Raw genomic sequence first — 25,407 nt, 5'->3', positions numbered from 1 at the left:
GACGAGCTCCCTCGCGGCCACCGCCACCCCCTCTCCTCCCCGACGTGCTCCCGAGCTCCTGCACCTCGTCGCCAACCCCCTCACCGAGCCACGTGACCGGAAGAGCCCCGAAGCACCGCCCCGACGCTTTTTCCCCTCCTCGGCCACCGAGGATCGCCGTCGTCAAATTCGTCGCCGTCCGGCCTCCCTCAAGCTCGCCGTCCACCTCTACAGGGTCTATGTGAGCTCCTCTTCCATTTCCCCTCCTCCCCGCGCTCGTTCCCGCACGCTAGCCGCCCTTTCCACCGGGGCCGTGAGCTCCTCGCCGCCGGCGATGACGCGGACAAGGCCAGAGCCACCGGAGCTAGCTACCGAGCACGGCAACGTGCTCCACACCTCACCAGGAACCTAACACACACACTAGCTTCCCCTCCCGTGCCCCCTAACGCCAACCCCGACCTCGCCCGAACTCCGGCCGCCGCCTCCCTCGCCGCTGCCGACGCCACAGCCAACCCCAACTCCTCTGGCTTGCTCCATTGGATGCGCACGAGCTCGAGCTCCCTGTAGAACCCCTCCGCGCGTCGAATGGGCGCCGGAGCAGCCATTCCGGCGAGCCACCGCCGCGTCTGGTCGTTGCCGGCGGTTAGACGCCGGTGGATTAGCCGGGTTGACCAGGGATTTGACCCCCCTGGGTCACTGACGTGTGGGCCCGTCCCCTGCTAACCTTTGGTTAAATCAATAACTAAGTTTAATTAAGCCACTGACTCACTGACATGCGGGCCCGGGCCGACTAATTAAACTAGGTTAGGTTTAAATTATATTAGGATTAGCCGTAGTCACTGACCAGTGGGCCCCACTGGTCAGGTTTGACCCGAGCCGGCCCCTGTTGACTTGCTGACGTCATGCCAACGTCATGCTGACGCAGTAATGTTTTCTGGATTTAATTTAATTCTGAAATTCCAGAAAATGCCTATAACTTCTAAAAATCATAGAAAATTAACCGTAACTCCAAATGAAATAAATTATATATGAAAAATTATCAGAAAAATTCAAGGAATCCATCTGTACCATTTTCATGCATGCTAGAACAACTTATAGCTGCTGTTTAGCACAAATCATATAAAGGGCATTTAAATATCCACATATGGAGTTTGAATTTGAATCTTGGATTCAAACCAACTTCATTTAATCTGGTTTTAGTTGCATTAGCTCAAAACACATTCATTTTGCCATGTCATGATCATGCATCATATTGTGCATTGCATTGATTGTGTTCCCTTCTGTGTTGCCGGTATTTGTCCCCTCTCGATAGACGTGATACCGATGATGTGATCGTTGACACTGATGAAGACTCAATGTTATCTTCAGAAGTGCCAGGCAAGCAAAACCCCCTTGTTCATTTCGATAAAATCCCACTCTCTCGCTCCTGCTCTCTTTTACTGCATTAGGACAACAACGACATTTTGTTACTTGCTGCGGTAGCTGAACCCCTTTATCCTTTGCATGACCTGTCATTGCCACAGTAAATAGATGAAACCCACTAGCATGAGTAGGAGTTGTTTGAGCCCTGATGTGCCTACTCATTCATGCTTGTTGTCATGCCTGCTATTGCTTAGAGTTGAGTCAGGTCTGATTCATCGGGGATGAATCAGAGGCGTGTGAACATGTCCTACTGTGTGTGAGCTAAGTGTGTGAACACGATTTGGTAAAGGTAGCGGTGAGAGGCCATGTAGGAGTACATGGTGGGTTGTCTCATTGCAGCCGTCCTCAGGAACTGAGTTCTGTGTTTGTGATCCATGATTCAGCTACTACCACGCATTGGGCCCGAAACCAATGGACCCCATCGGCTTCTTAATCACCCTTGTCCTCTGTCCAGGAGTTGCAAGTAGTTTCTGGTGTTTGTAGTATGCTGGAGGCCGTGCGCAGCGCTGACCGTAGGGGTGGGCTGTGATGCGGTAGGCACGTGGCACGGTGTACCGTGCGCCCGTTTGGTGTCTCGGGAACCCTGTTCACATCGTTTGGGGCTGTGAGCGAAACTCCGGCCGGATCTCCTCATGGATGGAACCCGAATAGGCGATAAACCTGGACTAGAGACTCGAGTGTTTAGGCAGGCCGTGGCCGACACCCACGTTGGGCTTCCGCTTGAAGGTTGCCGAGTACATGTCGTGTAAACGGCGGTAAGTGGTGAGAGCGTGTGTGAAGAAGTACACCCCTGCAGGGTTAATATGATCTATTCGAATAGCCGTGTCCGCGGAAAAGGACTTCTGGGTTGCTTATATCAGTTCATAGACAAGTGAAAGTGGATACCCTAAAATACGCAAGATAAGCGTGAGTGCTATGGATGGCGTTCTCGTAGGGAGACGGGAGCGGTTCCATAGTGGTGTATTGATATGGTGAATATGTGGACTCGTGTGCGCCACCTCAAAAGAGTTACTTGCAGTCGTAGTTCAGGTTAGCCACCGAGTCAAAGCTGGCTTGCTGCAGTTAAACCCCACCATCCCTTTGTTGATAATGATGCATATGTAGTTAGTTCTGATGTAAGTCTTGCTGGGTACATTTGTACTCACGTTTGCCCATTTTATGTTTTTGCAGAGAGACTTCGGTCTCACTAGTAGTTCCGCGTGGACTTCGACGTTTAGCTTGATACCTCAGCTACGATCTTGTGCCCTCGGCAGGATCTGATAGATAGTCAGGCTTCTCAGCCTTTTTCATTTATAGATGTCTGTACTCAGACATGATAGCTTCCGCGTGTGCTTTGATTTGTATGCTCTGATTGTTGGGTCATGAGACCCATGTTTGTAATATCTCGCTCCTCGGAGCCTATTGAATAAATTACTTGAGTCGTAGAGTCATGTTGTGATGCCATGTTGTATTTGCACATATCGAGCATATTGTGTGTATGTTATTGAAATGCTTGGTATGTGTGGGATCTGACCATCTAGTTGTTTATCTTTAGTAGCCTCTCTTACGGGGAAATGTCTCCTAGTGTTTCCACCGAGCCATGGTAGCTTGCTACTGCTCCGGAACACTTAGGCTGGCCGGCATGTGTCCTTCTTCGTTCCTGTGTCTGTCCCTTCGGGGAAATGTCACGCGATGAATACCGGAGTCCTGTTAGCCCGCTACAGCCCGGTTCACCGGAGTCCTGCTAGCCCAGTGCTACAGCCTGGATTCACTCGCTGATGACCGACACGTTCGATGCTGGGTCATGGATGCCTGTCCCTGTAAGTCTGTGCCACTTTGGGTTTACGACTAGCCATGTCAGCCCGGGCTCCTTATCATATGGATGCTAGCGACACTGTCATATACGTGTGCCAAAAGGCGCAAACGGTCCCGGGCAAAGGTAAGGCGACACCCGTGGGTATACCGTGCGTGAGGCCGCAAAGTGATATGAGGTGTTACATGCTAGATCGATGTGGCATTGAGTCGGGGTCCTGACAGCATTGGTATCAGAGCTTGACTGCCTGTAGGATTACCAAGCCAAACTGGTCGAAGTTGAGTCTAGATATTCTTTAGTTATGTAAGGGAATTGATTGTGGGATGGAACGTAAGGCTCTTTTTACTCCTTATACCTCATGGCCTTCTGATCTGAGTCATCATCTTATCTTCTACGGGGATTAAGAACTAGGCTATCTCTTCTTTCTATCAGGATCACGTGTTACTAATCAGTAGACTTATAAGATTGTTGGATTTAAGCCTCAGTTCAGTTTCTACCTCTGTATGTTAATTATTGATCTCGAAACCTTGATATTGTGCTTCTGAGTGGTTATGCCACCATTTTTGTGAATGTCTCAAATCTTTTCTGAGCATTTACAGCCGTTATGCTGTCCGAGTCATCCCAGGTTTCTAAAGTAGTCTGATGCATTTGCAAAATTCCTTTCCTCCGCTTCAATGTTCTGTTAGGCCAGATTAACACACTAATCGTTGAGTGAGGTAATTATTACCTCGACCATATATGTTGGAATTATTATTATGACCCTAAGTGCTTAGAGGATCATCTAGTATTTAGCCATGATTTGTGTTCCCAGTGTGATGATTCTGGCCATCATTCTCGAAAGCATCCCGTGATGCTATTTAGTAGTAGGTATTCTGTTCCTGGGTTCTTAAACCGATATTCACCCTACTTACATCATGTTGATAGTGTTGCTAGTTCCTTTAGTATATTAGTAACCTTTGCGATAGTCCTCGAGGTTCCGTGGTATATCCTTCTTCCAATTACCATGAACCATTCTTGGCAGGAAGTTCTCTTGAACCAAAAGATGACAACAAGAGTGCTCTCGATGAGTTCTCCATTCATAAATCGTGACTCTGCCAGTTCTACCTTTCTGCATGGGTTATCCGGAAGAAATATGTTGAACTTCGTTCGACATGCTAATCCATGCATCCACAACTCAGAAAATCATATGTTCTTTTGAGTTGTCCCATCTTAGTTGTTTCCGACCCTCGCCTATCAATTGATAGTCAAGAGTATGCGTGCATTCGTTCGTCGATGCCTATTACCCTTGTGGTCCGCCAAGACATTCTATTTTAGAATGAATAGGAGAAACAAACTCCAGTACCTCATCCATATCTAGGATTGGGTCAAAGTAGTTGTATTCCGCAGATCAAATGCCAATCCAGCTTTTGGTTCTGTTCTACCTTGGAGTATTACCCCCTTTATGTCAGAATTGTCATGAGAACTGCACCAACTTTCATGAATTTTGACGTAGTAATACTTCTCACCATCATTAGTCATTCCTCGGCCATCGTGTTGATGCAACCGGAATACCGACAAATGAATTGAGATGTGTGAAATCAATACTCCCAGCGACCTCGTTGCTTGGTAGTTAAGGGACAATAATTTCATTCTTAGCGTGTTGGTTTTTGAATCATCCTTCTAAGACTGATCGTGCTACCTAGTCCTTATTTCGGTGCACCCTTCGATTGTTGAGTTAGGATCTTGTCAAGTCCTCACTCATTTGATCATATCGTCTTGCCCTCAAAAGCGAGATTGTTCTCGAGCTTAGTAACATATCGGTGGTTCGTGATTTTCCGAATATCTTCTCGAAAGTATCACCAGGCTGTCACCTGACTGTTATGTTGAGCTCGTGATCAAGTTGGTTTCTTGTGAACCACCTTCTCTCCAAGAATCGGTGTTAGATATCCCTGAGCTAGTTGGTTAAGCTAGACAACAACTTGGAGAGTTGGAAGATAAAAGCTTGCCTGACTTAGTTCGTTCCAAAGGGATATTCTTGTGTAGTGTGTGTTGAAGAAAGATGATATCTTCATCGATTGGTCCTTGTGATCAGTTGCTGGACCTATTGTCTTATCAATCCTTTGATTTGAGTGTGGGCTATCGTCAAATCAAATCAGTACCAACGATGCTCGTAATGTTGTCTTATTTGTGGTTGATCCCTCGAGCATACACCATTACATCTTTGGTCTGACCAATGCTATCACCGTGTTCACTTAACTATGGAATTCCTTTTAAAAGGAAACCTAGATGAATTGTTGTTGAGCCCATTGACAACATCCTTATCTCCTCCATGATTTTGTTGAACATTAAGTTAGTGTTGGAAACTTTTGAAGGCATTTGTTCATGCTAGCTCATGAAGCATATGTTTGGATGAAGGTAGTGACTTCCTTTAATTCATGTGCATCTGATGCAAGTTGCCGCCGTGGATTCGAGAAAGTCAATGTTGTTTCCTTTGGAATCATCCCAAATCAGTCATGCATATGTGCGAAAGTATTCTGTGGTTCGGAGACTTGCAACCTCCATTCTATATGTGCTCCGTAGCACCCCAAGCCACTGACTGATTTGTTCGAGAACAGGAGTTAAGTGTTAATCCATGGTAATGCACAAGACTTCGATACCCTCGTTGATGGTTCCCCCTCCTGAACTCGGTAGTGTTTTATTGTAAGACTACCATGAGGGCATGCTTGTCTGGGACAACGTGTTCACATGTTTGTAGCAGAACCAGCTCATGTTTTGGAGCTTGCTATCGTAGTTCATTTCCCGAGAATCTCGCAACGTCATCTCATCGATTATGTTGCAAACTTTCATTTTTCTTCCTAGACTCGATGAGTCTGGAATATTCTGACACCAACCAGTTCTGAATCTCAGGCAGATATGATGGTTGGAACATTTCCCAAGAACTATAATATTGGTCCCTCGATAACCAGTAAAGTGGATGTCGTGGCCAACACACCCATCCGGAAGACCTATTATTGTAGTATCTTGATAGAAGAAGTTGGCCACCTCCCCATAAGGATTTTGTAGGATCTACTCCCTAGTTGTTCCTTATGGATTTTTGTGTTCCTGAAGTCCGACCTTTACTTGATGTTCTAGATATCAAACCATTTCAATGAATGGGATACGCTAGCACATCAAGGAGAACATTAGAAGCGGAGTGCTAAATGTCTCTCGGTCGATCATCCAGATTTTGTTTCCTTGGCCTCGCTAAGGTGAAATCTGAGAAGGTGTTATCTTCCTTTGCATCTGCATCATCCATCATTAGCCATCATGGTAGCAAGTTGTGTTGCCAGGATCCTTGACACGGATGCTGATAAAACCTTGATGGTTGTGGAAATGCTCAAGTTCTTGAGAGCACGTACAAGCGCTACGTGTTATCATCGGCTCTAGCTGGGTTTGCTCTCAGTTCCCTCGGCAATGCTATGATCTTTTCAAACAGTGAATTCACTCTCTATTGTTGGGTTCTTCCCCAGTTACCAGAATCATTCCCAGCATTTGCATTTTGTTCCCAGCTTGCACCGCCAATGTGCCATTCTACCATGGGTCTCTTCCATTTCCGGTGATAAGCAAATTCATTCATTGTGTTGTCTTCAACAAGGTAATACACATCATCCAAGTCCGAGTATGCCATTCTACCGACCCCCTCCAAACGATCGCTCGAGAATTGCCTTAGGCTGGTTTAAAGAGTTTCAATGATCTCTGAATCAAAGGTAATTCTTTTTGCCACTTAAGGGGATATATCTACGAGTCACCATCCCTAAGTTGTCTCGTTATGGTATCATAGCAACTCAACTCCTTGCTACTTGACAACCGTTCACCACCTCTTAGGTGTGGAATTGTTGCCTACCTAGTGAACCTTCATCATTTGCTCCACTCCATTCCTCTAGATGTGTGTTTTGTGTCTCAGCTCGAGTGATGTTGCTATGTCTCATTCCGTGAGTTAATCCTGAGTTGTTCGATCTTCGAAAGATCAGTCCTTCTAGAGTCCCCTTCCCCTCTCGTTGTCATGTTAGTTGGAGTTCTCAGAGGAAGACGTCGAGACAAAGATGGTGATCGAAACAACGTTCCTATGAAGTGCAACCTGGATCGTGAAGATTGTGCTAGTTTGCGTTCCCCCTTCACCTTACCCTAAGCTTGAATCTCGGGACGAGATTTTTGTTTAGTGGGGGTGAGTTGTCACATCCCTGGTCCTGTTATGCACTAGGCTAGACCTCAGGTGAGCATCATGTTTAAATTCAAATGAAATTGAATTGAGGAATTTTCAAAGCCTCAGAAGACCTCTAAAAATAACCAACATTTAAATTTCATCAAATGAGTCCAAGAAAATGTTCCTGTTATTCCATGGAAATATTGGTGAGAGGTAAAATTTAAACCAATATTTTTGGAGTCACAGAGATATTTATTTTGGCCATTTGAATTAATCCAATAACTATTTGCTTTGGATTTATATTTAATATTTATTAAATATGACTCCAAATAATTCTGGAAGTTGTGAGTGGCTTTGTATATATTTTAGTAAGCCACATAATAAACTACAGAATTTATTAAAATGGTTTAGTTGCTAAACTAAATCAAAACAAATACAGAAAAAAATAGAAAATGGAAACTAAAATAAAACAGAGCAGAGGACTACCTGGCGCTCACCTCAGCCCACTTACCTGGCCCAGCTCCTCCAGCGCGGCCCAGTCGGCCCAGCCCATCTCCACTTCCTCCCCTGTAGTCTTCCTCCCTGCCAGGAAGACGGGCACGCGCCCGGCGCGCGCGGCCATGCGCCCCGGCCACCTCCTGCTTCCCGGCCACCTCCTGCTTCCCCCCGGCCTCCCTAGCGACGCCACGACGAGGCCTCGTGTCCCCTCGCTCCTCTTCCTCCCCCGCTGCATCCCCTCTCTCCTCTGCTCCCTCTCTCTCGCCCGGACCGAACGGAGCCGCCGCCACCGACGAGCTCCCTCGCGGCCACCGCCACCCCCTCTCCTCCCCGACGTGCTCCCGAGCTCCTGCACCTCGTCGCCAACCCCCTCACCGAGCCACATGACCGGAAGAGCCCCGAAGCACCGCCCCGACGCTTTTTCCCCTCCTCGGCCACCGAGGATCGCCGTCGTCAAATTCGTCGCCGTCCGGCCTCCCTCAAGCTCGTCGTCCACCTCTACAGGGTCTATGTGAGCTCCTCTTCCATTTCCCCTCCTCCCCGCGCTCGTTCCCGCACGCTAGCCGCCCTTTCCACCGGGGCCGTGAGCTCCTCGCCGCCGGCGATGACGCGGACAAGGCCAGAGCCACCGGAGCTAGCTACCGAGCACGGCAACGTGCTCCACACCTCACCAGGAACCTAACACACACACTAGCTTCCCCTCCCGTGCCCCCTAACGCCAACCCCGACCTTGCCCGAACTCCGGCCGCCGCCTCCCTCGCCGCTGCCGACGCCACAGCCAACCCCAACTCCTCTGGCTTGCTCCATTGGATGCACACGAGCTCGAGCTCCCTGTAGAACCCCTCCGCGCGTCGAATGGGCGCCGGAGCAGCCATTCCGGCGAGCCACCGCCGCGTCTGGTCGTTGCCGGCGGTTAGACGCCGGTGGATTAGCCGGGTTGACCAGGGATTTGACCCCCCTGGGTCACTGACGTGTGGGCCCGTCCCCTGCTAACCTTTGGTTAAATCAATAACTAAGTTTAATTAAGCCACTGACTCACTGACATGCGGGCCCGGGCCGACTAATTAAACTAGGTTAGGTTTAAATTATATTAGGATTAGCCGTAGTCACTGAGTAGTGGGCCCCACTGGTCAGGTTTGACCCGAGCCGGCCCCTGTTGACTTGCTGACGTCATGCCAACGTCATGCTGACGCAGTAATGTTTTCTGGATTTAATTTAATTCTGAAATTCCAGAAAATGCCTATAACTTCTAAAAATCATAGAAAATTAACCGTAACTCCAAATGAAATAAATTATATATGAAAAATTATCAGAAAAATTCAAGGAATCCATCTGTACCATTTTCATGCATGCTAGAACAACTTATAGCTGCTGTTTAGCACAAATCATATAAAGGGCATTTAAATATCCACATATGGAGTTTGAATTTGAATCTTGGATTCAAACCAACTTCATTTAATCTGGTTTTAGTTGCATTAGCTCAAAACACATTCATTTTGCCATGTCATGATCATGCATCATATTGTGCATTGCATTGATTGTGTTCCCTTCTGTGTTGCCGGTATTTGTCCCCTCTCGATAGACGTGATACCGATGATGTGATCGTTGACACTGATGAAGACTCAATGTTATCTTCAGAAGTGCCAGGCAAGCAAAACCCCCTTGTTCATTTCGATAAAATCCCACTCTCTCGCTCCTGCTCTCTTTTACTGCATTAGGACAACAACGACATTTTGTTACTTGCTGCGGTAGCTGAACCCCTTTATCCTTTGCATGACCTGTCATTGCCACAGTAAATAGATGAAACCCACTAGCATGAGTAGGAGTTGTTTGAGCCCTGATGTGCCTACTCATTCATGCTTGTTGTCATGCCTGCTATTGCTTAGAGTTGAGTCAGGTCTGATTCATCGGGGATGAATCAGAGGCGTGTGAACATGTCCTACTGTGTGTGAGCTAAGTGTGTGAACACGATTTGGTAAAGGTAGCGGTGAGAGGCCATGTAGGAGTACATGGTGGGTTGTCTCATTGCAGCCGTCCTCAGGAACTGAGTTCTGTGTTTGTGATCCATGATTCAGCTACTACCACGCATTGGGCCCGAAACCAATGGACCCTCTCGGCTTCTTAATCACCCTTGTCCTCTGTCCAGGAGTTGCAAGTAGTTTCTGGTGTTTGTAGTATGCTGGAGGCCGTGCGCAGCGCTGACCGTAGGGGTGGGCTGTGATGCGGTAGGCACGTGGCACGGTGTACCGTGCGCCCGTTTGGTGTCTCGGGAACCCTGTTCACATCGTTTGGGGCTGTGAGCGAAACTCCGGCCGGATCTCCTCATGGATGGAACCCGAATAGGCGATAAACCTGGACTAGAGACTCGAGTGTTTAGGCAGGCCGTGGCCGACACCCACGTTGGGCTTCCGCTTGAAGGTTGCCGAGTACATGTCGTGTAAACGGCGGTAAGTGGTGAGAGCGTGTGTGAAGAAGTACACCCCTGCAGGGTTAATATGATCTATTCGAATAGCCGTGTCCGCGGAAAAGGACTTCTGGGTTGCTTATATCAGTTCATAGACAAGTGAAAGTGGATACCCTAAAATACGCAAGATAAGCGTGAGTGCTATGGATGGCGTTCTCGTAGGGAGACGGGAGCGGTTCCATAGTGGTGTATTGATATGGTGAATATGTGGACTCGTGTGCGCCACCTCAAAAGAGTTACTTGCAGTCGTAGTTCAGGTTAGCCACCGAGTCAAAGCTGGCTTGCTGCAGTTAAACCCCACCATCCCTTTGTTGATAATGATGCATATGTAGTTAGTTCTGATGTAAGTCTTGCTGGGTACATTTGTACTCACGTTTGCCCATTTTATGTTTTGCAGAGAGACTTCGGTCTCACTAGTAGTTTCGCGTGGACTTCGACGTTTAGCTTGATACCTCAGCTACGATCTTGTGCCCTCGGCAGGATCTGATAGATAGTCAGGCTTCTCAGCCTTTTTCATTTATAGATGTCTGTACTCAGACATGATAGCTTCCGCGTGTGCTTTGATTTGTATGCTCTGATTGTTGGGTCATGAGACCCATGTTTGTAATATCTCGCTCCTCGGAGCCTATTGAATAAATTACTTGAGTCGTAGAGTCATGTTGTGATGCCATGTTGTATTTGCACATATCGAGCATATTGTGTGTATGTTATTGAAATGCTTGGTATGTGTGGGATCTGACCATCTAGTTGTTTATCTTTAGTAGCCTCTCTTACGGGGAAATGTCTCCTAGTGTTTCCACCGAGCCATGGTAGCTTGCTACTGCTCCGGAACACTTAGGCTGGCCGGCATGTGTCCTTCTTCGTTCCTGTGTCTGTCCCTTCGGGGAAATGTCACGCGATGAATACCGGAGTCCTGTTAGCCCGCTACAGCCCGGTTCACCGGAGTCCTACTAGCCCAGTGCTACAGCCTGGATTCACTCGCTGATGACCGACACGTTCGATGCTGGGTAATGGATGCCTGTCCCTGTAAGTCTGTGCCACTTTGGGTTTACGACTAGCCATGTCAGCCCGGGCTCCTTATCATATGGATGCTAGCGACACTGTCATATACGTGTGCCAAAAGGCGCAAACGGTCCCGGGCAAAGGTAAGGCGACACCCGTGGGAATACCGTGCGTGAGGCCGCAAAGTGATATGAGGTGTTACATGCTAGATCAATGTGGCATTGAGTCGGGGTCCTGACAATAACGAAATCCCCAACTCTCTTCAAGGGTCATTGAGTTGCATAGAATTTTCTAGGATCAACCAAAATGCAAATAAAATATGATATGCAATGATGATCTAGTGTATAACATTCCAAATTGAAAACTTGGGATGTTACATATGTGCATTACCGAGAGGGCCCAGAGATACCTCTCCGATAGTCGGAGTGACAAAGCCTAATCTCGATATATGCCAACTCAACAAACACCACCGGACCCTGTAGAGCATCTTTATAGTCACCATGTTATGTTGTGACGTTTGATAGCACACTAAGTGTTCCTCCGGTATTCAGGAGTTGCATAATCACATAGTCATAGGAACATGTATAAGTCATGAAGAAAGCAATAGCAACAAACTAAACGATCATAGTGCTAAGCTAACGGATGGGTCAAGTCAATCACATCATTCTCTAATGATGTGATCCCATTCATCAAATGACAACTCACGTCTATGGTTAGGAAACTTAACCATCTTTGATTAACGAGCTAGTCAAGTAGAGGCATACTAGTGACACTCTGATTGTCTATGTATTCACACATGTACTAAGTTTGCGGTTAATACAATTCTAGCATGAATAATAATCATTTATCATGACATAAGGAAATATAAATAACAACTTTATTATTGCCTCTAGTGCATATTTCCTTCAGTCTCCCACATGCACCAGAGTCAATAATCTAGATTACGTAGTAATTATTCTAACACCCATGAAGTCTTGGTGCTAATCATGTTTTGCTCGTGAGAGAGGCTTAGTCAACGGGCCTGCAACATTTAGATCCGTATGTATCTTGCAAATATTTATGTATCCCTCCTTGACTTGATCGCGGATGGAATTGAAGCGTCTCTTGATGTGCTTGGTTCTCTTATGAAATCTGGATCCTTTGCCAAGGCAATTGCACTAGTATTGTCACAAAAGATTTTCATTGGACCCGATGCACTAGGTATGACACCTAGATTGGGTATGAACTCCTTCATTTGCTGCTTCTGAAGCAGCTATGTATTCCGCTTCACACGGAGATCCCGCCACGACGCTCTGCTTGGAACTGCACCAACTGACAGCTCCACCATTCAATAAAAATATGTATCCGGTTCGTGACTTAGAGTCATCCGGATCAGTGTCAAAGCTTGCATCAATGTAACTGTTTACGACGAGCTCTTTGTCACCTCCATAAATGAGAAACATATCCTTAGTCCTTTTCAAGTATTTCAGGATGTTCTTGACCGCTGTCTAGTGATCCACTCCTGGATTACTTTGGTACCTTCCTGCTAAACTAATAGCAAGGCACACATCAGGTTTGGTACACAACATTGCATACATGATAGAACCTATGGCTGAAGCATAGGGAATGACTTTCATTTTCTCTCTATCTTCTGCAGTGCTCGGACATTGAGTCTGACTCAACTTCACACCTTGTAACACAGGCAAGAACCCTTTCTTTGCTTGATCCATTTTGAACTTCTTAAAAACTTTATCAAGGTATCTTCTTTGTGAAAGTCTAATTAAGCGTCTTGATCTATCTCTATAGATCTTGATGCCTAATATATATAAGCAGCTTCACCAAGGTCTTTCATTGAAAAATTCTTATTCAAGTATCCTTTTATGCTATTCAAAAATTTAGTATCATTTTCGATCAACAATATGTCATCCACATATAATATCAAAAATGCTACAGAGATCCCACTCACTTTCTTGTAAATACATGCTTCTCCAAAAGTCTGTATAAAACCATATCCTTTGATCACACTATCAAAGCGTATATTCCAACTCCTAGAGGCTTGCACCAGTCCATAAATGGATCGCTGGAGCTTGCACACTTTGTTAGCACCTTTTGGATCGACAAAACCTTCTGGTTGCATCATATACAACACTTCTTTAAGATATCCATTAAGGAATGCCGTTTTGACATCCATTTGCCAAATTTCGTAATCATAAAATGCGGCAATTGCTAACATGATTCGGACGGACTTAAGCATCGCTACAGGTGAGAAAGTCTCATCGAAGTCAACTCCTTGAACTTATTGAAAACCTTTCGCAACAAGTCGAGCTTTGTAGACAGTAATATTACCGTCAGTGTCAGTCTTCTTCTTGAAGATCCATTTATTCTCTATGGCTTGCCGTTCATCGGGCAAGTCAACCAAAGTCCACACTTTGTTCTCATACATGGATCCCATCTTAGATTTCATGGCCTTAAGCCATTTTGCAGAATCTGGGCTCATCATCGCTTCCTCATAGTTCATAGGTTCGTCATGGTCAAGTAACATGACTTCCAGAACAGGATTACCGTACCACTCTGGTGTGGATCTTACTCTAGTTGACCTACGAGGTTCGGTAGTAACTTGATCAGAAGTTTCATGATCATCATCATTAGCTTCCTCACTTACTGGTGTAGGAATCACTGGAATTGATTTATGTGATGAACTACTTTCCAATAAGGGAGCAGGTATAGTTACCTCATCAAGTTCTACTTTCCTCCCACTCACTTCTTTCGAGAGAAACTCCTTCTCTAGAAAGGATCCATTCTTAGCAACGAATATCTTGCCTTCGGATCTGTGATAGAAGGTGTACCCAACAGTCTCCTTTGGTTATCCTATGAAGACACATTTCTATGATTTGGGTTTGAGCTTATCAGGTTGAAGCTTTTTCACATAAGCATCGCAGCCCCAAACTTTAAGAAACGACAACTTGGGTTTCTTGCCAAACCACAGTTCATATGGAGTCATCTCAGCGGATCTAGATGGTGCCCTATTTAACGTGAATGCAGCCGTCTCTAAAGCATAACCCCAAAACGATAGCGGTAAATCAGTAAGAGACATCATAGATCGCACCATATCTAATAAAGTACGATTATGACGTTCAGACACACCATTACGCTGTGGTGTTCCAGGTGGCGTGAGTCGCAAAACTATGCCGCGTTGTTTAAAATGAAGACCAAACTTGTAACTCAAATATTCTCCTCCACAATCAGAATGTAGAAACTTTATTTTCTTGTTATGATGATTTTCCACTTCACTCTGAAATTCTTTGTACTTTTCAAATGTTTCAGACTTATGTTTCATCAAGTAGATATACCCATATCTGCTCAAATCATCTGGGAAGGTCAGAAAATAACGATACCCGCCGCGAGCATCAACACTCATCGGACCGCATACATCAGTATGTATTATTTCCAATAATTCTGTTGCTCGCTCCATTGTTCCGGAGAACAGAGTCTTAGTCATCTTGCCCATGAGGCATGGTTCACAAGCATCAAGTGATTCATAATCAAGTGATTCCAAAAGCCCATCAGCATGGAGTTTCTTCATGCGCTTTACACCTATATGACCTAAACGACAGTGCCACAAATAAGTTACGCTACCATTATTAAACTTATATCTTTTGGCTTCAATACTATGAAATATGTGTATCACTACTATCGAGATTTAGGAAAAATAGACCACTCATCAAGGGTGCATGACCATAAAAGATATTACTCATATAAATAGAACAACCATTATTCTCTGATTTAAATGAATAACCGTCTCGCATCAAACAAGATCCAGATATAATGTTCATGCTTAATGCTGGCACCAAATAACAATTATTCAAGTCTAAAACTAATCTTGAAGGTAGCTGTAGAGGTAGCGTGCCGGCGACGATCACATCGACTTTGGAACCATTTCCCACGCGCATCGTCATCTCGTCCTTAGCCAATCTTCGCTTAATCTGTAGCCCCTGTTTCGTGTTTCAAATATTAGCAACAGAACCAGTATCAAATACCCAGGCGCTACTGCGAGCATTAGTAAGGTACACATAAATAACATGTATATCAAATATACCTTTCACTTTGCCATCCTTCTTCTCCGCCAAATACTTGGGGCAGTTTCACTTCCAGTAATTAGTCCTTTTGCAGTATAAGCACTCAGTCTCAGGCTTAGATCCAGACTTGGGCTTCTTTACTTGAGCACCAACTTGCTTGCCGTTCTTCTTTAAGTTCCCCTTCTTCCCTTTGCCCTTTTTCTTGAAACTGGTGGTCTTGTTGACCATCAACACTTGATGCTCCTTCTTGATTTCTACCTCCGCAGCTTTTAGCATTGCAAAGAGCTCGGGAATTGTCTTATCCATCCCTTGCATATTATAGTTCATCACGAAGCTTTTATAGCTTGGTGGTACTGATTGAAGAACTCTGTCAATGACACTATCAACTGGAAGATTAACTCCCATCTGAGTCAAGTGATTGTGGGACCCAGATATTCTGAGTATGTGTTCACTGACAGAACTATTCTCCTCCATTTTGCAGCTGTAGAACTTATTGGAGACTTCATATCTCTCAATCCTGGCATTTGCTTGGAATATTAACTTCAACTCCTGGAACATCTCATATGATCCATGACGTTCAAAACGTCGTTGAAGTCCCGGTTCTAAGCCGTAAAGCATGGCACACTGAACTATCGAGTTGTCATCAGCTTTGCTCTGCCAGGTGTTCATAACATCTGGAGCTGCTCCTGCAATGGGTTTGGCACCTAGCGGTGCTTCCAGGACATAATTCTTCTGTGCAGCAATGAGGATAATCCTCAAGTTACGGACCCAGTCCGTGTAGTTGCTACCATCATCTTTCAACTTAGCTTTCTCTAGGAACACATTAAAATTCAACGGAACAACACCACGGGCCATTTATCTACAACAACATAGACATGCAAAAATACTATCAGGTACTAAGTTCATGATAAATTAAAGTTCAATTAATCATATTACCTATGAACTCCCACTTAGATAGACATCTCTCTAATCATCTAAGTAATCACGTGATCCATATCAACTAAACCATGTCCGATCATCACGTGAGATGGAGTAGTTTTCAATGGTGAACATTGATACGTCTCCAACGTATCTATAATTTTTGATTGTTCCATGCTATTATATTATCTGTTTTGGATGTTTAATGGGTTTTAATATACCTTTTTATATTATTTTTGGGACTAACCTACTAACCAAAGGCCCAGTGCAAATTGCTGTTTTTTTGCCTATTTCAGTGTTTCGCAGAAAAGGAATATCAAACAGAATGGAACCTTTGGGAGAGTTATTTTTGGAACAATGCAATCCAGGAGACTTGGAGTGGACGTCAAGGAAGCAACGAGGCGGCCACGAGGCAGGAGGGCGCGCCTAGGGGGGTAGGCGCACCCCCACCCTCGTGGGCCCCTCGTGGCTCCGCTGACCTACTTCTTTTGCCTATATATACTCATATACCTCGAAAACATCTGAGAGCACGACTAAACTCTATTTCCACCGCCGCAACCTTCTATACCCGTGAGATCCCATCTTGGGGCCTTTTCCGGCGCTCTGCCGGAGGGGGAATCGATCATGGAGGGCTTCTACATCAACACCATAGCCTCTCCGATGATGTGTGAGTAGTTTACCATAGACCTTCGGGTCCATAGTTATTAGCTAGATGGCTTCTTCTCTCTCTTTGGATCTCAATACAAGGTTCTCCTTGTTTCTCTTGGAGATCTATTCGATGTAATTCTTTTTGCGGTGTGTTTGTCGAGATTCGATGAATTGTGGGTTTATGATCAAGATTATCTATGAACAATATTTGATTCCTCTCTGAATTCTTTTATGCGTGATTTAATATCTTTGCAAGTCTCTTCAAATTATCAGTTTGGTTTGGCCTACTAGATTGGTCTTTCTTGCAATGGGAGAAGTGATTAGCTTTGGGTTCAATCTTGCGGTGTCCTTTTCCAGTGACAGCAGGGGCAGCAAGGCACGTATTGTATTATTGCCATCGAGGATAAAAAGATGGGGTTTCACTACAAAAAAATACACTTCCTTGATGATACGTGTTTGTCACAGTAGGTCGCGTTTTTTGTCATGCATGTACATCCATGACAAATTTATGACAAAATCAAGATAGTCATACCTGTGCTGTCGTAGAAGTGTTCCATGACATTACCAAAATTATCATCACGGAAGTGTCCACTTCCATGACAATAAATCGTGCGTCACAGAAGTGCTTTCGTCAAGGGTGACCGACATGTGGCATCCACTGTAACGGAACGCCATTAAGCTATCGGGTCGGGTTTTGGATCCGATAACCTGTTAACAACCCCGACCAATGGGGATTTTCCACGTGTAAAATCATCATTGGCTGGGGGAAACACGTGTCGGCTCACCGTTGGGACAGATGTCATCCTCTCATTGGACCGAAGGTGCCTATGATACGGCGACACGTGGCATGGCCCAACAAAGGCCCATTCCTGTGAAAAGGCCGACCCGTTTGACTTGGTCAAAAGGTGGCGAGCCGGCCCACGGAAAGCCTATTAACGGCCTGTTCGCATATAGCCCATTTGCACCCCGCTAACCCAGGGCCGTTACGCCCTATCCGAATTAGGCCCAGTAGCATCATCTGGGCCATCCAATATGATTCAGCCCGTTTTAACTTCTGGCCCATGTGTGGCTCATGACTTCTTTCGGCCCATATGAGGACCTTTGTAACTCTTGGCCCATTAACGGCCCGTGGTGAAACTGGCCCGTAATGAACAGTGTATCACTTTATACCCATTAACGGCCCGTTATTCCATTGGGCCATTTCCAGCCCAAGTTATCTTTCGGTTCCCATTGATTCTTGGGCTCATTTGCAACATTCGGTTACATACGACCCGTTACTGTCATTTTCTGCTTGTGGGCCAAATTCAGCCCGTCGTTACAGTCGGCCCGTTTGCGGACCGTTAATACGTTGGGCCGTTTTCATGCCAAAAAAACCCGTTGGGCTGTTTTCATAGAGTTATCAAATACGCCTATTAACGGCCCGTTATGGTCCATGAATAGTACGACCCATGATTGGCGAAATGATGATACGCCCCGTAGAAGGCCCATGGATCCTACGGCCCATATGAGGCCCATGGATAGTATGGCCCGTAGAAGGCCCATGGACCCTACGGCCCGTAGAAGGCCCATGGACCCTAAGGCCCGTATAGAAGGCCGATGGATCCTACGGCCGGACGAAGGCCCATGGATCATATGGCTTGCAGGAGGCCCATGGTTACAACAGTCCGTGTGTTGCCATGATTATTTTTGCCTAGTTACCAAAAATAGGCTATTGTGGCCACTAGAAAAAAACAGAAAAAGAACTGCAGTGACTACAAGCAAACAACTAAACAAGACAATAAGGAAATAAATAAGCAAGCAATTAACACTAGCCTATTACCGCTATTACACATATTACATCCACTGGGCATCAAAGTTCGCCACCAGTGCAAATATAGAGAACAAAGCAGCACATTACATACACTGCCCGTCAAAATTGGCCACCAGTGCAAATAAATGCGGCAGCAAAACAAGAGCATAACTGAAACAACTTCAGAAGAGCTCAAGAAACGTTATCCTGGGTATCCACCATGCTGGCAATAAGCTTAGAAAGCTGATTAGCTTTGTCCTGTTTGGCGCTAAAATCCTCCAACGCTTGCTGTTGCACCAGAAAGTATGCATCTGAATGCTCCAGGGACTTCCACAGTCCTTTCGCTTCTTGTCGCAGCACAGCTGATCAATGTCTTTCAGCTTGTAGTTGAGACTCAAGAAACCGAACTGATTCAGCCAGTGAGTTTGAATAGCTTGTGCAAGCGGTAGTGGCTAGTAACTCGAACACTAAACCAAGACAGGACTTTGGGGTTGTCTCGCTGTCTTCAAGATAGTCTTCCTTAGCTATTTTATCAGCTTTGTTGGAGACCAACAAGGATGTGTCACTATCCTGAACCTTATCTGCATTACTTCCTTTACCATTGCTTAATAAGGCACTCTTCCCCAATATTCTGTCAGCATTCTAAAAGAAGAAACAAGCAGACACAATAAAGTTTAGCATGTACTAGTATATGAAACTCATTTCGGTGAACCAGTTCATTAGTAAGGTGGACAAGATTAAACTACCAAGTCTTCTATTGCCAAGTACTAGTACATAATAAAAGCATCAAACAAACATATATCTATGTCCTATGGTCACTGCATTGTCTTGCCAAATCAAAATAGAGACACGGTTCAAATCATATCAGTTCAAGACAAAGCAACAGTGAAAGAATACAAAGCGTGGAAACTACACGGCACAACAAGATTTCAGATGGGTACCACGGGTCTACATGTACAACAACACTATTGGCTCTGTTGTGATGCTAGTAATGTGCATGATATGAAAGTCAACTGTATACACAATTGAAATTGAAATCAACAGAGCTATTGATAAGAGAAAACCTGTTAAAGAAACATGCGTGAACATACCTGCTGTGCCATTGGAGTTTCGATTGGATCCTTCAATTTAAAAATAATTTTGTATGAGTAAATACAGTGATACAAGAGCAAAGCAATCATAGTTAAAAAAGGCGCGCCTAAGCGAGCGCTTAAGCACGCCTAGGCTCTAGGCGTTGGCAAAACGCATTGCGCATAACTACACATAATCTGTGCATAACTGCGCATAAGCATGCGCTTTGGTCAGTAAAGCGCAAGGCGGTGGCAAAACGCACAATTAACACCCAGTGCTTTTCTGAACTATGATAGCAATGGAATTTAAATTAGAACAGTTGTTCTTCAGGTTTAGGCACTTGTTTACAGGAACAGAGTACAATAAGACGCAAAAATATAATACTTAAAAATAGAAAATGAGCTCATAGACCTTACCACATTCTTGGTTCAGGACCAGTACAGAACAAGGCGTTCCCAGTCATTGTCCAGTAAATGTGTCTCAGGAGAACGTAAGGGAATTTGATGAGTTTCTTTGCTGGTGAAGTACGTTTTCTTCAGGTAATTCCGATACTGCCACCAAGCATTCTTGAAGATAGTAGAGGTATTAGCATAGGTTACCTCATCCTGAGTTTCCAAATCGGTCCTTCTCTATAGAGAAAAATGGGAAAATTTGCTGTATTATAACCATCATGGAGGTAGGATGTATGGGACGAAGCAAAGTAATTGTCATGAATAACATTACTTACACATAACTCCTGGAAAAACACCTGCAACTGGCATTTTCCTTCATCTTCAGTATAATATTTCCAAGATGGGAAGATACACACATATGATTTAACAACATCAAATGCGATAGATGCTAAACTACGACTAGCTGGTTGTGCTTCCTCCACAGGAATAGGCGTACTAACTGGTGGAGTTGGGGTTCGCTGTGATAGTACTGGCCCTTTGGGAACTGGAGCTGCCTTACTAACTGCTCTTGTTTGGGAGCTCTATGGTGGAGATGGTGCTGTGTCAACAGGAACTGGGTTACTATCGGCTGGGGTTGGGGTTAGATTGGGTGAAGCTGGTTCTCTGTCCATCGCAGTAGGGGTACAATCCGCGAGAGTTTGGGTTATGTGTGGTAGGGTTGGTTCTTGTGCATGTACAACCGGGGTGCTATCTCCACCAAGAGGTAGCACTGTTTTATTTGAAGACCGTATTTTTAGTCCGCTAGATACTGGCATCACCTGCTCCAATTCAAATGGCTAATAAATAGGAAACATAGTTGAATGTATAGACATTGTATGAGAGACAGATGTAATAGATGGTGCGGAAAAAGAGGGCATGAAATAGTTGACATGTATATTGTTTAACTAAAACGGATAGCATGACATAATTTCACATATATGATGTCTATCTAAATTGGATAGCATAGCATAACATAATTCAAAGATATGATGAATAACTAAACAGGATCGCATGACATAATTCACCTACATGTTATCTAAGTAATCAGGATCGCATCATTTAATTCACATATGTGATTTATATGCTAAACAGAGGGCATTCGATATGATGTCTGAACTAAGAACATGGTGTTGAATATTGTGTATATGATGTCTAAACTATGCAATGCAAGACACCATATGCATGACATGAGCAGTATAACCGTGCCAAGTTAGAGCATACACCTCAGTGGGGGAATAGGACCGATCATTTGTCTCTGAATCCCTCTCTGAGGAGCTATCGGGACCCAACAAGAGATCTGCTTCGACAGGTAGCACTGTCTGCTCTGAAGGCCTTGTTTTCACTCAAGATTTTTCCATCTCCCACCCAAATGGCTAATTCACAGGAAGAGTAGTTTAATGTACAAACATTGTCTACAAATGGAAATGTAATGAAGAAAAGGATGGGCAAGATATCATTCAAATATATGATGCCTGGTTAAACAGGATGGCATTGCACATTTCACATATATTATGGCTGGCTAAAAGACATGAGACTACATAATTCCCATATATGATATAGAAACTAAACAGGTGGCATTACAGAACATGTCTAAACTAAGCAGATGACATATATGATGTCAAAAGTAGGCACTTCAAGGCAACGTATGCATGATATGACTAACATCATCATGCCAAGGTAGAGCGAACACCTTGGGGGGTAAATAGGAGTGGTCAGCGGCGTCTGAATCCACCTCAAAACAGATATCTTCCACTGGATTACAATCTGGAGAGGGGTGGGGAGGGTTTGCCATTGAACCCACCATGGAGCGATGTTTGCATGACATTGTATTGCCGCGCAAAACTCTTCTCTTTTTCTCTACATGTTCAGCATGACTGTGTACAATATTTGACATGCATACGAAAAAAATATGGTGAGATTATGTAAGGAGAGCATGCAGAAATTTAGAGTGATGGTAACAACCATTGGATCGACGTTTTTCCGTTGAACCAAAATAGCCCTAATGGATCGATGTGAATGTATAGTAATAAGTGATGCAACAAGTGTACAACCGCTTTGCCGTAGCCGTGTCGACCTCAGCATCATTGGGTTGGTCGCTGAAGCAGTTGAGGCAAAGGTGGTTGTCGGAGGTGTGGAGGAAGATCTGAGGAATCTGTAGACGGTGTCCAGGGCACTGCTCTGTTGTGATGGATCGTTCTGTTGTTGGAGCAGCTCCGGTGAGCCGTAAGACATCAAGGCTGAAGCGGCACAAGACAGACATCGTCAATCTCAAGTGGGATTCTGATAGCATCTCCAATAGATGATGTAAAATGGATGTAAAATTAACATCACCAAAAACCACCTGACTACAATAGATGAGGTAAAAACTGTTGACTATGAACTTAAGTGTCGAAACTGAAATTTACCGTGGAATCTGAATGCTACTGTCGAAACTGAACGCAATGGTAGCAGAGAGGCACTTGACATGTAGTTTAGGGAGGGCCTGCAGTTCATCTTCAATCTGCACCCCCTGAGCCGCCAGCCACCACCGTCCGAACCGCCGACCCCAACGCCGCCTCACCGCCCCGAAACAACTCGCCACCGCCACCCCAGCCAGCCCTCTAGGCCCCCCGCCCCCACCCTGAACCCTAAGATAGATAGTGGGGTACCTTTCCGGCGAGCCCCCGTCCCCGCTGCGGGTGGTTCTTCCTTAACTCCAGCGAGCCCCCCGACCCCTGAAAATTGACTAACCCAAAAGTCGATTCAGTCGACTAAAGTGTGGCTTAATCGGAGCAGAGCAGCAGGACGAGCGAGGGGGAGAGCAGCAACATCAGCTGGGCGAGCGAGCGATCGAGCGAGAGCCGGAGCAGCAGCAGCAGCGCAAGCGAGCGAGCAAGAGCCGGAGCAGCAGCAGCAGATCCAGCTGGTATGGCCGCCGCCGCCGAAGGGGTGTCACACTAGGGGAGAGACGCCGTGGAGATGTCGCTCGTGGCGCCGGCTTCAAGGTAGCCGCCGTGGAGATGTCGCCCGCGGCGCCGGCTTCAAGGTAGCCGCTCCATGGGGGTGCGGGATGGAGCACCATTGGCGCCGGGAGGTCGAGTTAAGGAGAAGGTGCGATGCGATGAGTGTACAACCTCTTTGGTGGCGCCGAGTAGGCCTCGGCTTCGTTCGAGGAGTCGGTGAGGATGTTGCGGTTCCGGTGGAGCAGGTTAAGGCGATGCAGTGGGGATGGAGCAGCCGCGATAGATGAGGCGATCGTCGGAGCAGCTCTTTGGAGGTGGAGGACGGGGCGGCTGAATCGCCGGGACGGCGAGATGGACGACGGATCCTCATCCGGGGAGGTGGGCGAGGGACGTTGAGCTGTTGTGGTGGATGACGTCATCGGGGAATAGGCTTCGGCTGGGCAGCGGTGATGTGGCGGACGAAGGAGGGTGGGGTTTCATGGCTGGAGCGGAGAGGTTATGGCAGCCTAGGATTTCGAATGGCGAAAAGGGGGCGATGGGAGGGGGTGAAGCATGACTTAGGGACGCGCTTGTCCAAAATGTAGGGTGTGTTACAAAAGTACCCCCCACCGATTTGAACTAGCGACCCTTTTGGCTCAGGGTTAGAAGGGGGATTTCACGTGTCGGGATTTGGCAGCTGGAGGGAGTTTTCGCGCGTGTTGTAATTTCGGGATAGCATGGCGCGGGTTGTGAAGGCGCCAGTTTTGGGAGCACGATATCTGAATTTTTGGGATATAACAAGACGCGGGTTGAATTTTAGGGACAAGCCTAACGTGTAGTAATATTGTACTTGTACGTACCAAACCAATTCGCACTTCCCTCAACCAAAAAGAAAAGGAAAAAATAGAACTATTCACACCACACAAAGAGAGAGTCTTGCCCCGTTTTACTATACAAATGCTATTCAAAGCTACTCCCTCCTTCCATCTATATAGGGCCTAATGCATTTTTCGATGCTAACTTTGACCAAATATTAGAGCAATGATATATGACATGCAACTTACACAAAGCACACCGTTAAATTCGTCTGTGAAAGGTTCTTTCAGTGATATAATTTTCACATTGTGCATGTCATGTACTATTAATCTTGTCAATAGTCAAAGGCGGTCTTAAAAATCTCATTACGCCCTATATAGATGGAAGGAGGGAGTATGAATCCATGTTATGTCCGATTAAATTTTTTCGCTTGCTGTATAATGCATGTAACCTACTCATACCAACATTTGAGTGCATTCCAAATGTCTATACTACCGCTGCAATTCGAACTAAATTTGAATTCGTTTCTCTATTTCAATAAGAATCTACAATCATGATTGTTGCCAACTTCAACCATCATAGTTTCCTTGCTATCCGCCAGATATAAATCAGACGGCCTATAATGCAGGATGGCAGGCACACCATCATCAACAACTCCGTTTTTTATAAGAGTAGAGATAAAATATATTAAATGTAGTATAACATGTTCATAACCACACCATGTGTATCACCGTTATATATATTCACACATGCGTCGGTTTGAAACACTATGATAAATTCTTCAAATATCCGAATTCGCTTTTTATAATGAAGTATATATGATCTCTATTCGTCTTTTACACCCACACAACCCTCTTATCTTTGTAGCTAGCGCTAACTTTCTCTTGTGCATGCACACGCCCGCATCCCTCTCACCCTCCCTCAGCATTCTCTAGCTCCATCGCGCAAATTCGTCTTTTCACTTTAGGTCGTTCACCCACGGTGTGTGTAGGCCCCCCAGCTCCTTCTTTACGGCACACATCGATCGATATGCCTCTCTAGCCAGGTGTGCCTAGCACAAACACAAGCTTCCCCTCTTCTCTTGTCACCGTCCATGCCTCACTCCCACCACTCTTTTCATCGTTCTCGTACTCGCACACTCCTCCCCCCTCGATATAGTATGCCTCTCGTACCACCTCCTACATGCATCCCTCTCTCTCTCTCTCTATCCTTCTCCTCGTGCCTCATTTGCTTCTAACACACACATGCATGTATACCGATCGATCTCCCAACATATACCTAGATCGACTTTAACTACCCCCCATCGATCGACGTACCTCACAAGTTATGTCTCTCCTTTCTCTAACAAAGGGCGATTGATCTTCCTATGTAGTTACGTCTGCTTACCACAGCCACATCATCCCCCCTCATCATTCGTGCATGCCTCCTGACCCGTCTCT

Source organism: Triticum aestivum, chromosome 4A (assembly GCF_018294505.1).
Source record: "Triticum aestivum cultivar Chinese Spring chromosome 4A, IWGSC CS RefSeq v2.1, whole genome shotgun sequence".
Taxonomy (NCBI): domain Eukaryota; kingdom Viridiplantae; phylum Streptophyta; class Magnoliopsida; order Poales; family Poaceae; genus Triticum; species Triticum aestivum.
Note: the sequence above shows the minus strand (reverse complement) of the source record.